Below are 22,553 nucleotides of genomic sequence, written 5' to 3'. Positions count from 1 at the left end.
GATGTGACATAAAGATACCAATTAATGCTTTTGAGTCAACGAAAGTGGTTCCACGCGGGAAATACAACTACTCTGGCCTCTTATGTGGCGATTTATCTGCCATAGCGACTACTAAGCCAATAAGTACGTCAAAGTCACGCACCTGTTCGCTACCTCCTAGATAACAGTCCGGCTTTCGCCGCCGTGCAGTGCGGACGTGTTGTTTCCGCCTGCGGAGTGCGCGCGCTCGCTGTTGTTTACATTTCAGCGGCCGTCACTTAAGTGTCGCTTACGTGCACTAGAACCATGGCCAACCGTTTTCGAAAATCAACTTTACGATTCAACTTCTGCAACGACTGCGCACGACCAAAGGCCTTGGAAGTGGAACGCTTCCTACGCGACGTTGCTAAGATCCCAGCTTCCGACATCTTGGGCATCCATTCGTCCATATAAAGCAGTACTGTGTACGTCAAAGTCGTCAATGTCGCGGTATGTGAAAGAATACTTCGTGACACCGACCATGGATTACGCTTTTGCCATGCCGATGGCAATGTCGGAGCGGTTACTGTCGACCATGCCGGCTTTGGAATGCGCACCATACGAGTTTTCGAACTCCCGTTCGAGCTTCCGGCGGAAGAAGTTATCGCGGCTTTCCGCCCCTATGGGACTGTACATGGCCACACTGCCAAACGCTGGGCGCAATTCCAAACGTACCCCGTTCTTAACGGTGTACGGCAGATCACCATCGACCTCCATTGCCACGTGCCATCTTACCTGCAAATTAGCGGGTGCCGCGCGGTTGTCATACACGACGGCCAACCTAAGACCTGTTCCGGGTGCGGCAAAGAAGGCCACCTCAGATCTGAGTGTCTTCAGCGACGAATCACCCAATTGCCAGCCGCTACCGTGGCACCTCCGGCTCTGACGACGGTTTTACCGATTACCTACGCATCGGCGCTCTCTTCTCCTCCCACCGGCCGCTGGCCATCGGACCACATACCGGTGACCCTTCCAGCTGCTACGGATACTACCGGGGCCGACACGTCGCGCTCAAAGCCTGACGCTACTCCGGCGCCACTACCAACAGCGACGACTTCCGACACCCACCCGCCTGAACATATGGACGCCCCTTCATTTGACGTTCCCGCGACGGCCTTCCTCTCAGAGCGACGCGACTCCCTTCCGTCTTCCGACACGGAGGGACGAACCCGCAAACAACGTTCAGCTAAGAGGCACAAGAGGAGGCGCCGTACGGTCTCGGAACGAGACGGATCACCTCCCCCTGATGCTCCAGAGGCCGTCCGACACGACGAGGCCTCGGAGAACCTACACGACGATACGAATGACGACAACATGACGCCGACTGTGGCTGTGTCTATACCTACTCTACTGGCTCGCTCAGGTGCTCCTGAACCAATGGACTCCACCGATGCGACTGCCGCCGAGACGTACTCCGAACCTACGACCGAAGTGGAACGTACGACCATTACAGCGACAGCGCCTTCAATGGTGTGGTGTGAGGACGTCGATGAGGACCCGGACTACACGCTGGGGACAGAGTTACCCCAGACGGAAGCATCGTTACGCCGCTGATAACGCCGTCAGGTGGCGTACGGCACGACTCGCCGTTGCCTCGCCCCTCTTCATCCTCCACCCGTGAAACTTAAACTGCTGCGAGAGATGATATGGGCGTCGGACGTCGATATCGCAGTACTACAGGAAGTACACTTGGCCACACTTCCAGACGTCGCGGGATATAACACTTATCCTTCTCCTGGTGACCACTTGGGACGCGGCGTAGCCATCTAAAGATTTTTACACCCCACTCCTACGTTCCATATCCAGCAACAATATCGAACTGAGACATCCGTCCACGCGGTGGCCCACGGTTTGGCGTCACATCCAACAGCCTTTTCTTCCCTCCAACGTCCGGGCAACATGGTACCAAGTCGCAAATGAAAAATTCGCCACAAATCATCATCTTTACGCCATCGGCCTAAAGGACTCTCCACTTTGTTCCATTTGCCACCTCGTGGATGACGATGTCCATCAACTGACTTGTGCTGCCACCAGTGACGTCTGGAAACTTGCCCGACAGTTCGTTGCCTGTTACCTCCGCGTTCCGCCGGAGTCGATTGCCCCATGGACTTTTATCCATCTTGAGAATACTTATTTCCCCGCAGCCAAAAATCATGCGATTGTATGGGTCAAGGGATGGACGATCACCTACATGTATAATGATGGCGACAAATCACGCCTTGATTTCTGACAGTACTCACAAACCGCCCACAGTGAAGTCGAACACCCACAGCGCTACCGCGCCTTCTTCGCCAATTACCTACATGCGATCTTTACGTCACCCCCGCTCAGTTGGATGGTGCCACTTGCCGACTACACCCCCCCCCCCCCCCTGCTGACATCTGAGACCCCCCCCCCCCACACGCTACTTTCTACATTGTAACCCACAGTGGAGTAGGCGCATGGACACGCGCCTCCTATCTTATATGCACTACACCAGAAAACGCTGGTTTTTCCCTCACTCCACTGTATATTGCTTCACATCTCTTAGCTTACATCAGTATTATTATTCTTTTTTTCCTACACCCTGTTCATAAAAAAAAATTGCTCGCCTAGTACGAGTATAATGTCTTTTGTTATTCTGTTGCGTTTAAGTTTGTACTAATAAAGATCTTTTGTTCATTTACCCTGTTCCTGGTGGAAAAAATAATAATAAAAAGAATAAAATAAAACAAAAATAAATAAAAAAAGGTAACGTGCTTGCGTCTCAGATAAACGCTGCCTTTGTTCGCCTTTAGAGATCCGCTGAAAGCCAGGTTTTTAATTCTTTTGTAGCAGAACTACAAGCAGGCAGATACAAATTCAATAAAGGTATCGTAAGACAACGCTCTAGCAAAATTCGTCTTGCTACTTCCAGTAACCCTTAGTGTCAAAGCGAAAACCTTACAGTACTGCCAAATTCATAATGCCACTTTTGTTTTCTGCCGACTTCATCTATGAACTGCCACATTTTCATCATACTTGCGAAGCAAATCATGTGAAGTAACACTTCACCAACTTGTTGGGAAGGTGGAAAAAGCACTACCCTTTCTGGATGCTCTCTGTATCTTCCTGGATTTAGAGGGGGTTCTAGTAATACGACCTTCGAGTAAGTGGTTAGAGATGCAGAAACTAGTGGTGAATGAACTCATAGATGAGCTGAATACGAGAGACAATTCTTTAAAAGAATAAGTAGACGATTTATTCTCAGTAAGACTCACAAAATTTGTTAGTACTGGTAAACCTATGTGCACTGAACATTGTGAAAAAGTATTTAAAGACGAGCTCCACGAAAATTGGTGTAGTATTATTTATGGGGAAGCATGTCCAGCACACATACTGAAAAGTTATGTTTATCGATGAAACTTTAGAGAGAGTTGTAGTGTATCTAGATGTAGCCCTGGATGGAAACCTATTATGAACACCTTACATAAAGAATATATCCCACTGTGAAAGATAATCTCATAAGCACTAGAAGCTGCTGTAGGGTAAACTGGAGTCAAAAACCCAGCATGCAGCCTAGATTACGTCCGAAAGTACAATGGCGATTGTAGCTGTATAAGACTTCCACCAGCACAAACCAACACTAGAACCGTCTATGATTACCAGACTTCGTCTTCACAAACCAATTCCGGTAAATTAACCTACAAAAAACTGGAGGAACGTCTGGAAAAATATCAACAATAAACTTCTACCAACTAGAGTAAGTGCCGTGTGGTGCGGCGTTGTAAACGAAACCATACCCACAGCGGAACGATTATGGAAAATCAAATTGAGACCATCTCCATACTGCGACAATTGTCGGCTTGGAGGAACTGTAGCGCACATCTTCCTACGTGACAATAGAATCAGAATTTGGAACTGGACTAGGAAGAAATTAGCACTATTAACAGAACCGCAGAATGTCATATTCCGATAACTGAAGCTTTACAACCCGACTGGAAATGTTACCCGTCCACAAAGAATAACAGTTATTTGTGGCTTCTGGGACAGTTTGTGTTTTACATCGTAACAAACAAAACTTAGAACTTAGAAGAGTACATGTTTTATATTGCAGAAGAACATTTTAAGCTAACGAAGAATAACAAATATAAGAAATGCTTTCAATTTTTTTAGTCTATTGTTTTATGTGGGCTACAAAGAGGTGGACAGTTTTTATGATTAGAAGCAGAATACTATTCTTCCACTTTTTTTATTCCTGGAATATTCTTTAACGTTGGTTCTAAAATCAGAACTGTTCTAATTTGGCAACCGCTCTGGCTCCGAAATTTTTTTCATTTCTTGAAAAATATATGGTTTCCTTACAGACTTCATATGCATCCAGTGCATAATAACCTAATTTGTGAATATATTTCTGAATGAATGTTTGTTATGTATTTTTCCGTCACCCTTTTCACTGTTATGTTCTACAAGGAACGCACGCCATTGAAGGCGGCAACTGTAATTTATTTGACCTTAATTACTACTTCAGTTTTGTTCTACAATTTAAAGGAATATATGGGTGCAAACATGGAATTCATGGGAATAAAGCAGCTGCTCAGTGACAGGTACGGGGGAAGCATTGCGGTGAGGCCTCGGATCTTCGAACCCTTCCCTCTTTGCCTCCGCCTACCTGGTGCTGAAAGTCTTCTCATCTTTAAACAAAAATAATAGTGCAGTGATAAGCACGTCTGTCTAGTAAGCAGGAGGTCCAGATTCGAAGCCCAGACGGTCACAAATTTTCATCAACGCGCTGTGACAGTGTGGACGTCCGTCCTTCGATATTTAAGATGCAATTGCTTTTTGAGGCAATAGAGGTGATTAGCGAACATTTGTCTTGCCATCAATGTAACGGGACTTCAACGCCATCCAACCCTTAGTCATTTCTTTCTGCCGACGCTAACCCATGTCCGATACATGCGAATCAGATTGTTTTTCATATTTAGTCAAATTACGGATGGTTAGTATACAAGTATACCGGCCGGAGTGGCCGAGCGGTTCTAGGCGCTACAGTCTGGAACCGCGTGACCGCTACGGTCGCAGGTTCGAATTCTGTCTCGGGCATGGATGTGTCTGATGTCCTTAGGTTAGTTAGGTTTAAGTAGTTCTAAGTTCTAGCGGACTGATGACCTCAGAAGATATGTCCCATAGTGCTCAGAGCCATTTGAACCATTTTTGGAGTATACAAGTATTTACGAACAGTAGAAGCAGGATTGCAGCTAACTGATCACTTAACCAAATTCAACATAGAGTACCTGTGTAATGAGTTATTCCAGCTGCATAGCTGAGGGTAATATTTGTTAAGCATATCATTGCAGAATAAATGTAATACTCGCACAATGATCTGTGTAGTCATACTGTATCATTAGCAGCTCGCCTTTAATTGGATTACTCAAGCTGAGACCAAATAAAGAGAAGCGATGACGTCACAACACTATCTTTATTTAAGTAGGCAGTCAGCGCTAAATTATGTGCGCCACCATTAACGTTACTGTAAGCAGTTTGACAGCGTAACACCACCACAACTACTGACAACCTAAACCATTATCATCACACAGTTGTAACTCGCAGTGATTACAAGTTGGTGATGTTTGTCAAGAACAGCGGAAAGCGCCTCTGTAGTTCCATTTGCATTACGAGAGAATCCTAAATAACAGTAATAGCTCACTCAGCGAAGAGAAGTCCACGCAGTCTCAAGTTTTTTTTTTTTTTTTTTTTTTTTTTTTTTCTTTATTGTATTTCAATTCCCCATCGGGGCGGGCTGGCAGCAGCATATGCGCTGCTCTTCAGCCGAAAGACATAGAACAAAACAATAGAAGACATTTAAAAACAGCAAAGGAGAGAAGAAGGCGAACATAGATATAAAAAAGGGAGAACATCATGGAAGGCAATATACAAAAAAACGGGGTGACTGTAAAATGGAGATAAAAAACTGTTTAAAAGTAGCACACACAAAAAGCCACACACTGCGACGATTAAAAGAGCACAAGGCACAGTATGACTGGAGCATAAAGGTGTTGACGGATGGCATAGAACACAACGTAACACTGACGGCGAACCTCAAGGCAGTACACAATTAAAATCACACCTCTTGACGCACACGAGAAACAGCACGAAACACAACACTGACGTGGCACACTGATGATGATCAATACAGGGGATCTGCCAGGTTTAAGGAGAAGAGGGAGACCTGAAGAAGGGAGGGAGGGGAAGAGATGGGGGAGGGGAAAGGGGGGCGCTCGGAAGAGGGCCAGGTAGGGAGGGATGTGGGAAGGAGAGAGGCAAGTATGGGGTGCAGGGTCTCAGGGGAGGGGGGGACGGAGGAAAATCCGCTCTGGGAGAAGGAGGAAAGAGGAGAAGGGGGCCCTGGGGAGGGGGGGGGAACAAGGCCGGGTTACAGTTGGAAGGAAGGGTATATGTCACGGCGAAGTTCGTCATCCGGGAGGGGGAGGCGTTGGAAATTGCCCTGATGGAGGAGATGGAGGGTGTGGAGGTGGAGAGAGGGAGGGATACAGCGATAGAGGCGCGGCAACGGGCGGGGGGTGGAGAGGAAGGAGGAAACCAGAGGGTGGGGGGGATCAACCCTGCAAACAATGTAAAGGATGCGGAGATGTTGGAGGAACAAGAGGAGGTGGGGGAAGGGGATCAGTTCATACAGGAGCCGTGTGGGGGAAGGAAGGCGGATACGGAAGGCAAGGCGGAGCGCATGGCGTTCAAGGATTTGGAGAGCCTTGTAAAAGCGGGTGGGGGCGGAGATCCAGGCGACGCTGGCATAACAGAGGATAGGACGGATGAGGGATTTGTAGGTGTGGAGGATGGTAGAAGGATGCAATCCCCATGTCCGGCCGGACAGGAGTTTCAGCAGGCGGAGGCGGGAATGGGCTTTCTGCTGGATGGTCAGGAGATGAGGGGTCCAGGTGAGGTGTCGGTCAAGGGTGAGGCCAAGGTATTTCAGGGTGGGGGTGAGTTGGATAGGACGGCCATAAAGGGTGAGGTAGAAATCTTGGAGGCGAAAGGAGCGAGTGGTACGGCCTATGATGATTGCCTGGGTTTTGGAGGGGGTTGAGACGGAGGAGCCACTGGTTACACCAAGTGGTGAACTGGTTAAGGTGGGTTTGGAGGGTACGTTGAGACCGTTGAAGGGTAGGATAGAGAGCCAGGAAGGCGGTGTCATCAGCATATTGGAGAAGGTGAACTGGTGGGGGTGGCTTGGGCATATCAGCTGTATACAAGAGATAAAGGAGAGGGGAGAGGACAGAACCCTGGGGGACGCCAGCCGTGGGATAAAAGATACGGGAGTTGGTGTTGTGGAGGGTGACATAGGAAGGACGGTGCGAGAGGAAGGAAGCGACCAGACGGACAAAATTGATAGGCAGGGCGTAGGTTTGGAGTTTAAAGAGGAGACCGGGATGCCATACACGGTCATAGGCATTTTGGAGGTCAAGGGAAACAAAAATGGCGGAGCGACGGGAGTTGAGCTGGAGGGACAGAAGGTGAACAAGGTTGAGGAGTTGGTCGTCGGCAGAGAAGGAGGGTCGGAAGCCACACTGGGTAAGGGGGAGGAGGTGGTGTTGAGCAAGGTGCCGATGGATATGGTGGGAGAGGATGGACTCAAGGACCTTACTGAAGACGGAGGTGAGGCAGATGGGACGATAGGAAGAGGCGGCAGAAGGGGGTTTGTTGGGTTTGAGGAAGAGGAGGATGCGGGAGGTCTTCCATAGGTCAGGGTAGAAGCCAGTAGAGAGGATGACATTATAGAGATGGGCGAGGACAGTTAGGAAGGAATAGGGGCTTTCTCGAAGGTGACGGTAGGTGACACAGTCGTGACCAGGGGCCGTGTTGCGTTTTGACTGGAGGAGAAGTTTAATGTCTTGTGCTGTGATGGGAGTGTTGATGTCGGAGGGGGGCAACTGCCCCAAGTACTGGAGACTAGGAGCAAGTGGAGCGACTGAGGTATCAGCACGTTCCATGACGGTGGGGAAAAGAGAATAATCAAAGCGGGGATCATCGGGGATGGAGAAGACCTCGGAAAGGTGGGAAGCGAAGTGGTTGGCCTTACTGAGGTTGTCTGGAAGGGGGCGATCGTTATGGAGAAGGGGGTAGTGGGGAGCGGAAAGGGAACCAGTAAGACGATGGAAGGCAGACAAGTACTTGGAGGAGTTGATAGGGAGGGTGGCATTGAGTCGTGTGCAGGTCTGGCGCCAGTCCCGGCGTTTCGTTGCTGTAATAAGGTTCCCTACGTGTCGCTGTATTTGCCGGTGGCGTTGGAGTGTATCCCTGTCACGAGTGCGGAGGAAGGAGCGATAGAGGCGGCGGGATTCACGGAGGAGGAGGACAGCCCGCGGAGGGAGAGTGGGACGGTGTGGGTGGATGGTTTTAGTAGGAACATGGGCCTCCACGGCGTCAGTAATTACCGTCTGAAGGAAGGACGAGGCGCGGATGATGTCGTCAGGATGGCGATAGGTAAGAGGGTGTCTTTCGACTTGGGTGGAGATGGAGTCCCGGTAGGCATCCCAGTTGGCACGGCGGTAGTCATGGACGACCTTGGGAGGGGGTGCAGGTTGCAGAGCCGGAGGGGGGTGATTTGCAGACGTTATGGTGAGAAGGACAGGGAGGTGATCGCTACCTGTGGGGTCAAGGACGGCGACAGTGATACGCCCAAGGAGGTTGGCGGAGGCAATGACAACATCGGGGGTGGTGTTACTTTTGGGTCGGGTGTGCTGGGGAATGGGAACAAGGTCACCCTGGATTGTGGAGAGGAACTGATGCCACCGCCGAAGGGCAGCAGGAGTGCGGCTATGGATGTTGAGGTCGGCGGCAATCACATAGGTGGAGAAGGTGTGGTCAATGTGTGAGATGAAGTCATAAGGAAGAGGAGCAGTGGAGCGGACATAGATGGTGGCACAGGTAATGGTGAGGGAGGGGAAGAAGACGCTAAGGATAAGGTGTTCAGTGGGGTCATTGAGGAGAGGTTGTGGCCGGACGGGGATATGCTTAAGGTGGCCAATCGCGACTCCACCCTGCGCATGAGGACCAGGAGCATCAATGCGGTGGAGGATATAGGGGGAGGTGCGGATAGAATTGTGGGGCTGGAGAAAGGTTTCGTTCAAGAGGAAGGTGTCGACCTGGTGGTGGGAGAGGGTGTGCATGAGGAGGTATTTGTTGCAGCGGAAGGAGCGAATGTTCTGGAAGAGGATGCGAGACTCGTGCCGCGCCATGACGGGAAGGAGGGGGGGAAGAGAGGGAAGGGAAGAGACTTAAACTAGGGTGTCGAGGCGGGTGAAGGTGAAGTGGGCTTGGTTGTGGGAGTAAGTGGCGAAGGTGTTCAGGTGGAAAACAGAGCGAGCAGCAAGGGATATTTGTTGGAAGGTGTGCGGGCGCTGAAAAGGGTGAATGTTTTGGAGTACAACGGTAATGAACCGGATGATGTCCTCGGCTGTGGGGGGTGGACGGAGGGAATTGTTAGGATGGACAGGAGGATCGACGGGACGAACCGGGACTGTAAGTTCAGGGGTGGCTGGAGGGGGTTTAGCTTTACACTTGTGGGAGTATGTGGGATGGGGGCCATTGCAGGTATTACAGGAAGGGGGAGCAGCGCGGTTGGGGCAGTTCTTGAGAAAGTGGGAGGCCTTGCAATGGGGACAGGTGGGGGGGTTTTTGCAGTTGGGAGTCAAGTGGTCATTGTACATCAGACACCGTTGGCAACGGTAGGATTGGGGAGGGGATTTGGAGGATTCAACAGGGTGGCGACGGTGGTATATCAGGGCACCCTGGGTGAGGAGATGGTCTATGGACGGGGCGGACTCTGAGAATACCCGCATGAGGTAGGTGGGACCAGAGGCATTGTGGATACGGCGGGCAGAGCGGATTTCCAAGTCCGGGTGGGAGTTCAGTTCTACCAACACCTCATCCTCTGTGATCACCGGGCTGAGCTTGGTGATCACAGTGGTGTAGGTGGGGGGGCGACGGGGAGGCTGGGGCTGACGAGGAGTGGAAGCGGAAAGGAAGGGTGTCAGAGAGGCGTGGGGGCCAAACATAACTCGTGGGAGTTTTCGCAGGAGGTCTGTGTGAAATGATGGGGACGGGGACTTGATAAGGACTGAGTCCCTGCGGGGAATGAGTTGGGAGATGGGAGCACCAGGTAAGTACTTTCGTATTTCCTTGGTGAGGGTACGAGCGTCAAGGAACTTAGGATCGGGAGTTGACAGGACAAAGGTGTGGAGGGTGGGGGCCAAGGTAGGGGTGGCAGGAGGAGGGGTGGTGTCCATGGTGACGGCAGGGGGAGGGGGAGGTGGCGTTGACTTTTTGTGGGAAGTGGCGGGAGCTGAGTCGGTAAGGACGCGCTTTTGGGGTTTTTTGGAGACTGGAGGCTGGGAGGAGGGGAGAGGGACGGGGAGGAGAGGGAGGTGGCGGGTGGCAGATCCCTGTGGCGTAGTGGAGGCACCGGGAGAAGCAGCTGGTTCAGTGGTGGCGATGGTGGCTCGGCGCAACGTGATGCGTGCGGGAGATGCAGAAGACGACGCGACGGGGTCGGTGAGAGAGGGGAAGCCAACCACCTGAGGGGCGGCAGCAGAGGCGGCAACAGAGGCGTACGTGAGGGCGGGGGTAGTAGTGGGAGCTGTTGAGGGTGTGGAGGCTGGAGGAAGGGTGTAGAGGTGTGGGTATACAGCAGGGGAGGAGATAGGGGGGTGGGTAAGTGGAGGAAGGGAAGGGGAGGTGGAAGGAGGGAGGCCAGAGGCGGCACTCCAGGAAGTGACTGTGGGAGAGGGGGAGGGGGAGGTGTAGATGACGGTTGAGGTGGGAGTACTCATTGCAGACGAACGGCGACGGACAGACGGACGTGCAGCAGGCGGCGTCGGCGTCGGCGATGGGCAGCGGCGAACAGCAGGCGGCGTCGGCGTCGGCGGCGAACAGACGGACGAACAGCAGGCGACGATGGCGCCGGCGGCGGCAGCGGTTGCGACGACGGCGATGGACAGCCAGCAGGCGGACGGACGGACGGACGGACGAACGAACAGCGACAGCAGCGGGCGGGCGGGCAGACAGACAGACAGACAGACACACACAATCTTCGAAGACGGAGATTCCACCCTGAGAGTAGCCCAGGCTTTGCAATCTGACGCTTTCGAAGGAGGGGATCCAACCCTCTAGATGCAGTCTCAAGTTCTTGCAGTTTGATATTAATGCAGTTCCCTATGGTTTCACACTAACGAGTTCTTTTGGCTGTTGGAATACTCATATCGAAATTACAAAAGCGTAGTTGCTAGAACGCTCAACTACCTTAATAACACCTCATTCTGGGTCTATACGAATCGGAAAGCGACGTTAATTTGACGTTTTCATCCATCTCCTGACGATTTACTGAATGAAGTTTGAAGTGCACGCACAGTTGTGTTGCCTGCCGCACGGATTCTGTGAAGTGTTGTGGCAGCTGGCAGTCACAGCTGAATGCAGACATGTGCAAATACCCTCACTGCTTTAGGGGAACTCGCCTTTGTTGCATTTTTTCCATACCGTAATTAGCACAACAATATGAGGATTATTCGGCTGAAGTCCTTAAATAAGAATCTCCTAGAGAGAATAATGCTTGAAAGGAAACAGACTGTTGGACAAAAGAATGGACAGCTCCCTGATTTTGCGTTTCCGATAGCGCCTACGATAAGAATCTGGTGTCATATTATGCTTCAGAACCATATCGCCTCACATTCCTTTGTGAGAAGGTTCCTATTTTCTTAGGATTCAAATAGAGTGGACATTTCATCACTGGTTAATATTCTGATGACTAATGACATGATACCCGTTGCAATTACTCCATGGCACCTGTGAGTAGAGTCTCACGTTGGCTACTATAAGAACACGCAGGCAGTGATATCCGCTCACTGCAGTCAGAGCCAAGGTGATTTCTTTCTGTTTATGGCGAAGCGTCTGCTGTAGTGTCCACGCTCAGCCAACATCAACAGAGCGCGGCGGCATTAGGCACTGCTAATCGCTGTACTTGTCGCAAGCCTCGACAACAAGAGCGCACTGTCTCTGCTAACGATACTATGGAATTATTACATCTTACTTAACGTAATATGCAGGACGAGGGTTGGGTAAAAATTCAGTTTGTAGCTTCCTATCGCATTAAAATACTTTACAGTCATATTTGATGCAATATTTATTGTTGTTTGTCTCTCTAATGTTAGTAGTATTGATTCAGATTGTGCGTGAACCCGAAAACACGCACACACACACAAACACTCATTGATTCCAGTGAGGGTGACGACTACTGTGTGTTGACGAACACAAAAAAAAAAAAAAAAAAAAAAAAAAAAAAAAAAATGGTTCAAATGGCTCTGAGCATTATGGGACTTAACATCTATGGTCACAGTCCCCTAGAACTTAGAACTAATTAAACCTAACTAACCTAAGGACATCACACAATAGCCAGTCATCACGAGGCAGAGAAGGACAAACACATGCACCAGTCAATTAATCAGTTGGCGTCGAGTGGATGGGATTTTTCAATTACCTTGCATTGCAAGAACTGTAAGGAGGAGACTGAAAGTAAATGGACTTTTATGCTAAAGAGCTGCGACAAATCAAAGCTTGACCGATTATCAGATAATTGTCCACATGGGTTTTGTGGACGAGTTTACTTTTAGTAACCAAACCCACCGACGATCATTCCGTAAGATTTCTCGCAGGCGTAGGGGCATTGATTTCATTAAGTCGTCGACAGTGTAGCGTGATGGTTTACTTCCCACCATACGGTTCCTATATTCGTCCAAAGGTCGCTTGCATTTGTAGGTCCACATGGCAATGACCTCGTTATCTCTGCCCACATATTCTGTATTTAGCTGATGTTCTGTGATCGTAGAACAAACGGCAACAGCTTTATCCTCTCTTGGCCCTGTAACCAATCTCGCACTGCTCTGCTATGATGGATGGCGCTCTGCTCCTGGAAATAAATTGTTATCTCGTTAGTTCATATTTTTATATTTAAATAACGTGTTTGTAATAAGCACATTGGGTTATTATTTTCCAGTGTTTAAGAATTCAGGCCCTGTCATAGTTAAGTGATCTAGATTCAACAGTCCGATTAAGAATGTGATTTACCCAGCCTATCATATGATGAGAGTCGTAGTCCGATATCCACATTAAGACTGACTGGCTGAATCCGATTAGAAAGATCTGGTATCGAAATGGAATTACAGAAATCGCATAATTTGATCGACTGTATTGCAACAATGCTGCGCACATAAATTCCTGTGATGGAGTGACAGGTAGCAACTGTCCAAGATAAAGTGAGAAATATGCCTACTAACAGCAATGTAACGTAATTATAACCCATATTTATGTGATGGAAATACTGAATCTAACAGTACACATATGTCATTGGTGGAAGATACACCTTATCGGATTTGCTGATGACATAATGACAATAATAATAACAATAATAATAATAACGTGTGGCGGATAGGGGAAACCCTCCCCGATATGGGTTATACCGAGGAAATATACTTCCGGTGAACCAAATACTAACACAATCCTGAACGGCTACTCAATCTGTTGTACCCAAAATCCAGACACGTCTGAGTGAAAATCACCGGTACTCTGGTCACCGTCTGTTAGCTCAATGAGCTCGGCTGAAAATATTTGCTTCCAAAGGCTTCAACACCCAATGGTCCTGTCCGGTCCTGGAATCACCCAGGCCAAACCAATGAAACACAAGCAAACATGAACTATGCAAGCAAAGTCAACTTTACCCCAGGCGGCAGTTAGATTTTCGGATTCTGGGGAGTCATGGTTAGCACGGCAGAGAATTTAGAAGATCTCTGGTAAATTTCCTTACAAGCAGAAAACATGCATTTGAAAACTAAACATCGATACATTGATCCAAACGCGAACACTAAATAATCTCACATAAGAAATCGACCATCAAAAAATTCTCATCCTTGCTCTTCAAGAACCACGACTAACTGTCAATGAAACCTTGCATTACTGAAACCATTGAATCTTCAAGAGCAAAATGCAACAAAAGGTAGCGAAAGGCGTACCAATCTTCGGCATTGCTTTCTCGAAGACAGATCTATCATCAACTCTGTCAAAGAAATCACACCCATCAACAATCAAATGGTTAAAATGGCTCTGAGCACTATGGGACTTAACAGGGCGGTCATCAATCCCCTAGAACTTAGAACTACTTAAAACTAATTAACCTAAGGACATCACACACATCCATGCCCGAGGCTGGATTCGAACCTGCTACTGTAGCAGTCGCGCGGTTCCGGACTGAAGCGCCTAGAACCGCTCGGCCACCGAGGCAGGCCCATCAATAATCGACTTATGACTATGCTCATTCAGAGTCCCAATAAAAAATATCCTCTCATCAATGCACATGCCCCCACCAATATCGAAAATAGGAAAAACACCGAAAATGTCGAAAAATTCTGTAACACACTCGAAAGTACTATGAGCAAAATTCACCAAGATGACGTGAAAATACTAATGGGAGACTTCAACTCTCTATTTGGGACAGGAAAAACCGGTAGAAAAATCATTGGTACTAATTCAATGTACCGAAACGCTTAGACCAACGGCACACGTCTGACTGACATTTGCCAACAATTCAGCCTCGAGAGAATGTCTTACCGCTTTAGGAAAAAACCAGTACCCAGGCAACATGGTTGGCTACCAGGTGCAAGCTGCTTTCGTTCGCTTTTCGAGACCCGCTGAAAGCCAGAGCCGGCCGTTTTGGCCGAGCGGTTCTATGCGCACAGTCTGGACCGCGCGACTGCTACTGTCGCAGGTTCGAGTCCTGCCTCGGGCATGGATGTGTGTGATGTCCTTAGGTTAGTTAGGTTTAACTAGTTCTAAGTTACAGGGGACTGATGATCTCAGAAGTTAGGTCCCATAGTGCTCAGAGCTATTTGAAACATTTTTGAACTTAATGCTTTATTAAGATAGACTGCCGTCGTGATGTTTCTGTAGTAAGCTGAATTTAATTTGTATTAGTACAGTGAATATTTTAATTGCATTTTCCATTAGTTTACTAAACGCAACAGTAATCGTCAAAGAGAAATTAATCAGCAGCAGAATTTTCTTTCACGATATCTAAAACAATGTGACAATGCTAATGCTGTTTACAAATTCTACGCCCATAGAAACCCACAGGTTCTAACTATGTCATTAAACTAGTGTAGGTTTAAGAGTATTTTCGTCTAGAAATGAATTGCCATGACGGTTGATCGATCAAAAGCGGGAAACGTAAAATTTTACGAATATATGACGAGAGGGACAAGTGGTTGAGAGAGGACTTCCTTATCAATACAAATGCCCGAGAGACGACTTTCCAGTCAATCTCCTGGATAATTTTATTTCTCAAATCAACAGAGTGCGTCATCATGCAGTAGCACAGGTGATGTAGTTTTGTTGCACGATTTTCTTACACTACGACCGAAAGGTGTCTCAGTTGTTGGCAACAAATTCCAGCTGTGTGGCACACACCCCTTGGAGCAGAATTCGTAGCCCAAAACACACTTTTGGAGCTACCAGATGTAAAATATTATGTTCACACTACTCTTTCCTCGAGTTTACGTCTTTTGGTGGGGCTCAGCCTTTCATTTCTTCTTAGGAAGTTAACAATAAAGGCATCATAACACGTCACCAATAACAGTACTGTATACGAATGCTCAATGAGCGACCTGATGACGTTCAATAATAGTCACTCCATGATTTTTGTCGTTTAGAATTAGAGCATGCAGTACTCCTACGCCAGACTTCTGAACTTTGCCTGTTGATTGCAAATGTCGCATGATGGTAAAATGGTAATCTATCACACATATCAATAGTCGAGACTTCCTTAATGTGAAAAATCATTCATGCCAGAACGATCTTTGTTGAAACAAGAATATCTTTTCTGGCGTATTTTTCCCAAAAGCACTCGCTCCACACACAATTCCAATCTTTCTAGTTGCCTCCTCTGCATTCACCCCTGTGTTATACCAAAAGTAAACGTTGTGTTGCAGATGTTACACCTTTTTCCCCTTGCGACTCAATTTTACAATGCTTAACCGTAGTTCATGATTTTCAAGTACGCAAAATGCAATTTTTAACTGCAAGATGATAACTAGAACTTCAAATACGAAAGTGACAGTTAATACATACACTGACAGCGTCGCGCCGCCTTCACATAGGCGGCGCCGGATTTCAGGCGGCGGGTGGCGTCTGGCCGGTGGCCGGTAGCCGCTGCAGCGCGAGGAAACGCTCGAGCGTAAGCTGTTATGATCGCGACGCAGCCACGAGCTGTACTGCGGAATTGTTTCTGGAATACTTGTTATTGCTGGTGGGTATAAGTCCAAGCGAATTATCTTCGATGTTCAATCAGACTCATAACTTTAGACGAGGGCCGAAATGCAGTAAAAAAAAAAAAAAATTACAGGTGGACGCGAACAGGCGACTATAAGTTTAGAATGCACGTCGATTACCACTGCACCACGGGCTCACACACTCCGAGAACCCCTCGGCGGTAGACAACACTTCCTCCTAACACTTCCGCATCTTACAGTGTTGCCAGATTGTGCAGATGGCCGGACTTAGCGTTGTCAGGGGCGGTCTGTTTTATTGGCCACCTTAAGTGAACGACTCGCACTTAGTCTCTGTGGCGGCCGGCCGGCGGTCAGTTTTTATGTCTACGACTGTACGTAGCGATTTTTAACACCATACTAGCACTGACAGTATACCAATTAGTTGTTTCAGGCGACGTTTGCCTTTCTCCGCCGTGCTACAGTTAATTACACAATTTACATATTTACGGATTTAAAATCCTGAACAGTTACTGATCACATACACACAAGCACCTGTAGATCTGTGGAGAAAATGTAGATGTTTTTGTATACTTTTCCATTTATTATTCCAAATGGATATTCGTCTGCATTAATGACGCGGCAAAATAATAAACAGCATTAAATGAGAGACATACTACCAGTTCATAAACAAAAAAATTGAAAGCAAACAATTCTGTTGGCAGAACATCCGCAACTGAGCACTATAGCAGAGGTTGAAAATACCGCTTCTGTTGTAAATTACATTGTTTTCACACGATCGGTTTCGGACCATCATAATCACATCCTCAGGTGTCGTAGCTGTGCTGTGGTCCCCAAGCGCCGTGTGTACCAGGCGCGGTGTGCGGCCTATCTGCAAAATTTAAAGGTCAGAAATGGACTATACACCACAAAAGCGCAATTTCATTAGTGTTTTCCGTCGTTCTCCACCTAGGAACGAAAATAAAGCTGTATTGGGCCACGTAATGATGTACTTGGGGAGGCAGGGAAAAAATTAACATATTTCTCTTGGCTAACGCAACGGGGCCGCATAAAGTGGGCTACTTGCTGATATAAGGACAGTGCTGTGACATCAAGATGGTTAGCCCATGCTTTTGCCAAGCACGCAAACGAGAGGTATGAAAGCATCGACACAGTTCCGGTGGCCTGGTTGCTTTGCAGTATAGCCGCGGACATATTGTGATTCACATGACCATGAATACCTTACTGGAATCTTTTCAGGCCCAGTGTAGGGCCGAACTTTTGTAGTAAACTTCATATCGACGTTATTAAACGTTCCTGAAAGCAAATCAACAATCACAAAATTTATAGGTTGAAAACGGATAACATGAAGGAAAAGTTGATATTATGGTAGCACAAACATTAAGGAAACAAACGTATTATCAGTATGGTCTGGTTTCGTTTCGTCTGCTAAGTACAGCTCAGAGATCTCAGTTTCTGAGCTGCGTGGACGATAAATTGCTAGTTTATTAGTCCTTTTGGGCTCCTGAATGCAGCAGAGTGACACATTACAAATGTCTGTTCTGTAGGTGAGTGGTGTTGTGAAGAGCTAAAGTTCGTACAACATGGTGCCAGCAGCTACCCTTCATTGCTTCCTTCTAGCGGATTGACTGTCACAAAGCTATTAGGCAGTGGATCGAGTGGATCGCTGGCCACCTTGTATACCGGGTAGGGCTGTGTCTACTCAGCATACCAACAGGTGAATTGGTGAATAATTAAAAGCGGGCGATAATGCACACGCTACATCAGATGACTGTGTACATCGGCGATGATTAGCACCAACTGAACAATAACTGTGGAAGCTCTCGCTGATGCAGCTATTTTTAAACTGTTCCATCTCGACTCTTCTGTGCTTTCTGCGACAACTGTACCTTCCGTTTTTATACTATTGGTCATAAGTAACATCTCATTCAGTCATTCGTGGAACTGCTCGAACAATCTCCTCACTTTCTCCCATTTTCTTAGCGATTCCCTTCCACCCCAGCAGTTCGTTGTCTTTTCGGTGAGAACCTAAAAGATTCTATAGGCTGTTTCCACTGCTTTTCAAGTGTCGCGTGTCTTCTGGTACAGTGAGCATGGGCTACATCCACTGTCCTTCTAGGCAATGCAATACTGCAATGAGCGTTATACGGAAGAGACACCGATAGCGGCTTTAATTTTCCAGGCAGTGTCTGTAGTCCTTGTATCTGGTCATCCTAAAATCAGTTGTAAGAGGACCAGGAATGCAGACGATGTTTGCTACTGTCTTTGGCTGAAGCTGCTTTCAAGATTGCCTTTTTGGAGAACTGGGGACAGACGTACGGCTGCCTTGCTGCTAACAGCAAGCTGCACGCAACAACGCAGGCATGACAAAGTAAACAACACTAGACAAGAGATCTGACACTGAAATGAAACAGTAGCTAATTAAATCTGTATTCTTACCACGTGTTTCAGTCCTGCTGGAAACCTAATGTATATGTAAGCTCCAAAATCCTTTCGCCACAGGAGTATATGATAATCGTATTTCTGTATAGTGTTCATCGAGGGAATCTAGCAGTTCCTTTGGAATTAGTGTATGTTATTGAACACTACTTTTGTGAGAAGTATCTTTTCACGGTGGTAGAATGGTGTACAATGAATCATAAATCTTTTTTTTATCATATTCATTCTCATATATAGGTATCAACGTGCGTGATTATTACAGCAAAATTCATATAGCATCGATATTTATTTGTAGCTTTTAGTAGTTACGAAGGAAGATAACCATATACATAGGATTTAATTAATATTATTCATACATCATCGAGACTTAATTAAAACGAATGCATTATAATATAAAAGTGCATCCAAGATAGAAGTTCTATTACCTAGATCGCAGTCGATACACATTATGATTACTAATTTAAGGAAAGTTGTATTTGAGATGGCAATACAACTTTGCTGAAACTAATATTCAGGACATATACCAACCGCAATCTGGGCAATAAAACTCATATCTTGGAAGCCTTTTTGCAATAATGTAGAGCTCGGTCTCCTTTTGACAATGTCAGGTAATTAGAATGCATCACAGTTTCTTTACAGAAAAAATGATGCCTTTCCTGAATAGGACCACGTACCTTTGCACATAATTAATGACTTGTACGAAAAAAAAATCTGCGGAGGTGTACATCTTGAAGCAGAAATGGCGTTAATGTTAGCTTTACCAATTACCGCCAGGTGTTTCGACGTAATAACATCAATGTTGTCACAAGCTAAATACATCTATTCATCAAAGGCGGGGTCAGCATCTCTTCCTGTGGATAAATATTTTACGTATTCTTTCTAATTACATGTTTAAATTAAATCCTGATGATATGCCATTCTGGGTATGGCGTATAAACTTAAATTAAATGACAAAACTTGGATGAGAATCCTTGTCGTAAATCAGAACTGTGAGCTCTTGCATAAAGTACAATCAAGCTGAAAGGACACACTTTATATGTTCAGCTGTCATACCACATTCACCTTGGCAATGAAATCGTAATCTCATGGTTACACCATAGTTTGGAAGGCAATAAAGTCGGCCTTCGTAATGTTCCAAGATCTTCTTTTTACGCCTTACAATTTGTGAGGATCAGACTCTCTTCATATGGACACTCGGCGTTCGGCCATTTCAGGAAAACTCCCTCCGCGTTTACAACCGGCGTCAGACATGGCCGCAACGACGGGATCCGGTCCTGTGTTGAAGCAGAGTAATTGCAGAGCGGCGAAACCAGTGCTGTCTCGCTTGTCTGTCGACGGCTGTCCGTCTACACGAATCACTGTAAGCAATAAAAAAATGTATGGGGGTAGTTTCTCTGCTGCTAGACGTCACATGCAACACGCAACAGCGTACAATATCAGATTTCACAGCATTGTTATGAGACATAAAATGTGACTTATGAGTGCAAGGAGAAAAGATCCCAGCGTCTCATAATTCTCTGATCAAATGTATTCGGACAGCTATTACTGATCGTTAATATATGGTTAGTCCATCCTTCGCCATAGCGAAGGTTTGAACTCTGCTGAGGACACGCTTAATGAGCTGTCTGAATCTCTGTGGAGCAGTGGCAGGCGAAACCAGAGAAGGTAGCGATGTTGCACTCTAGGGTCTAGACCGAAGTCGACGTTCTAACTCATCACAAAGATGTTCCATTGGCTTCAGGCCGGTCCATAGTACTCCTCTCTGTGACTCAAAGATGATAATATGTGACAGAAGGGGGGGGGGGGGGGGGGGAGGGGCCTGACATGCTGATGCATACCGCTGTCAGTGTATGTATTAACTGTCATTTTCGTATTTGAAGTTCTAGTTATCATCTTGCAGTTAAGCATTGCCGACCGCTGTGGTAGACCGGTTCTAGGCCCTTCAGTGTGGAACCGCGCGACCGCTACGGTCGCAGGTTCGAATCTTGCCTAGGGCATGGGTTAAGTTTAAGTAATTCTACGTTCTAGGGGACTGATGACCCCAGATGTTAAGTCCCATAGTGCTGAGAGCCATTTGAACCATTTTCGAACTGTTCCTCTATCGCACACAGCACGCAGTGCCGTAAAATGTTTTCACATTCTTCCGTATGTAGAGTTTTGCTAAGAAAAATAATCGGATCACATCTTAACCACTAAAACACCACCACACTCTAATAGCACCTCCTTCACACTTAATTTTTGCCACTACATACGATGGCAGATAACGATCTTCATGCATTTGTCAAACGCAAACTCTTCCTACGGATTGTCACAGGATACAGCGTGAGCCATCACTCGTTTCCAGTCATCCAGTTGATATACTCTTTCTACGGGGTCAATCAATAAACTATTCTCCCAACCAATTTCAATAACAAGCGACAAGCAATCAGTTGTCTCTGAAGGTAATGATAAAGGAAGAGATTAATTCGCCCCATCGCTTCACTTCAAATTTTGCATTTATTGTCGCACCCTTCAGTGTAAACAACAGAATACGCAAGTGTAGCAGAGAGAGAATATTTGCACTCGTAATATTTGGTATATAACTTAAGAATTACTTAATAAACAATAGGAATCTATGATTACTGCTTTAAATAAACATATATTTAAGACCATCAACGGTTAATAAAGTCCCATAGAACTAGAGCAAGGATCAACTTTCCAGTGTTTGAATGAAGTCGGTAGGTGTCATACGATACAATCAGACGTACATTAAGTGTTGCACCGTTAAGGACGATCAATCATTAAGAATTATGACCAAAGATTAAAGAAAATTCATGTAAAGCAATTAACATCAATAGCAAATAATTAAGTCAAGATCACAGAGAAATGCATCAAAACCAAGTCTTGCAGTTCTATAACAATGTTGGATCGTGGAATACGCCGGGCTACCGACACAGAAGGCTAAATTTTCCCAAACAGCAATTTCTCCAAACCTAGATCTTAATAGTGTACAATCCTTGGGTTATCCATAGCTACTTTAATTCGCCTTCTTGGGCATAACGTTGGAGTAGATAATTAACCTCTTACTTCATTCTCCTGGAACACTTAGCGGCAATAGACGCTCGGGCAACTCTTACCCCAGCTTGACTCGGGAAAGAGGATGGTTCCACCAAGAGGAGGAAATATTTACCCGAACTGGAAACGGAACTCGTCTAACATGAGACATTAAGTTGGACGAAGACCAGTTGGCGATTTTTAATTATTACCCAAAGCTAGCTGGCCAGCAGACGAAAATTACAGAGCAAAGGGAGCGAGTCATAAATGGTCTCTACCCAATAGATCCAACATTTCAGACAGACCGAGCAACCGACATCAGTCGTAGCAAAGAGGATTACCATACAGAAACTCTAGCACAACCTTAAATATAACTAAATAGAGCACTTAAATGCCACGGGGACCAAACACCTTAACACAAGAATATGTACACAATAACAGTGACTAAAGTTAAATATGCCTACGTACTAAAACATAACATATACTACCGAACATTAACATAATATCGCATTTCCGACATCCATAAAATTAATTGGCTACAGTTCACTCTGTCTCTCCGCCAGACAGTACAAGGTCATTTAAACATTTTGCAACGCAAAATATCCACGGGGGTACTGCCGGTCTACAGTGTCCAACGGGCACAATATTTCGGCGATCATACATGTCGCCATCATCAGGTGAACTGACGGACTGAGCTCCTGTGAACGTGCCGGCACGGAGATCCGTACGCTATGGCTGCTCAGAGGGAACTGGGTTCGG

Source organism: Schistocerca americana, chromosome 1 (genome assembly GCF_021461395.2).
Source record: "Schistocerca americana isolate TAMUIC-IGC-003095 chromosome 1, iqSchAmer2.1, whole genome shotgun sequence".
Classification (NCBI taxonomy): domain Eukaryota; kingdom Metazoa; phylum Arthropoda; class Insecta; order Orthoptera; family Acrididae; genus Schistocerca; species Schistocerca americana.
The sequence above is the reverse complement of the archived record's forward strand: the minus strand, read 5'-3'. Positions refer to the sequence as shown.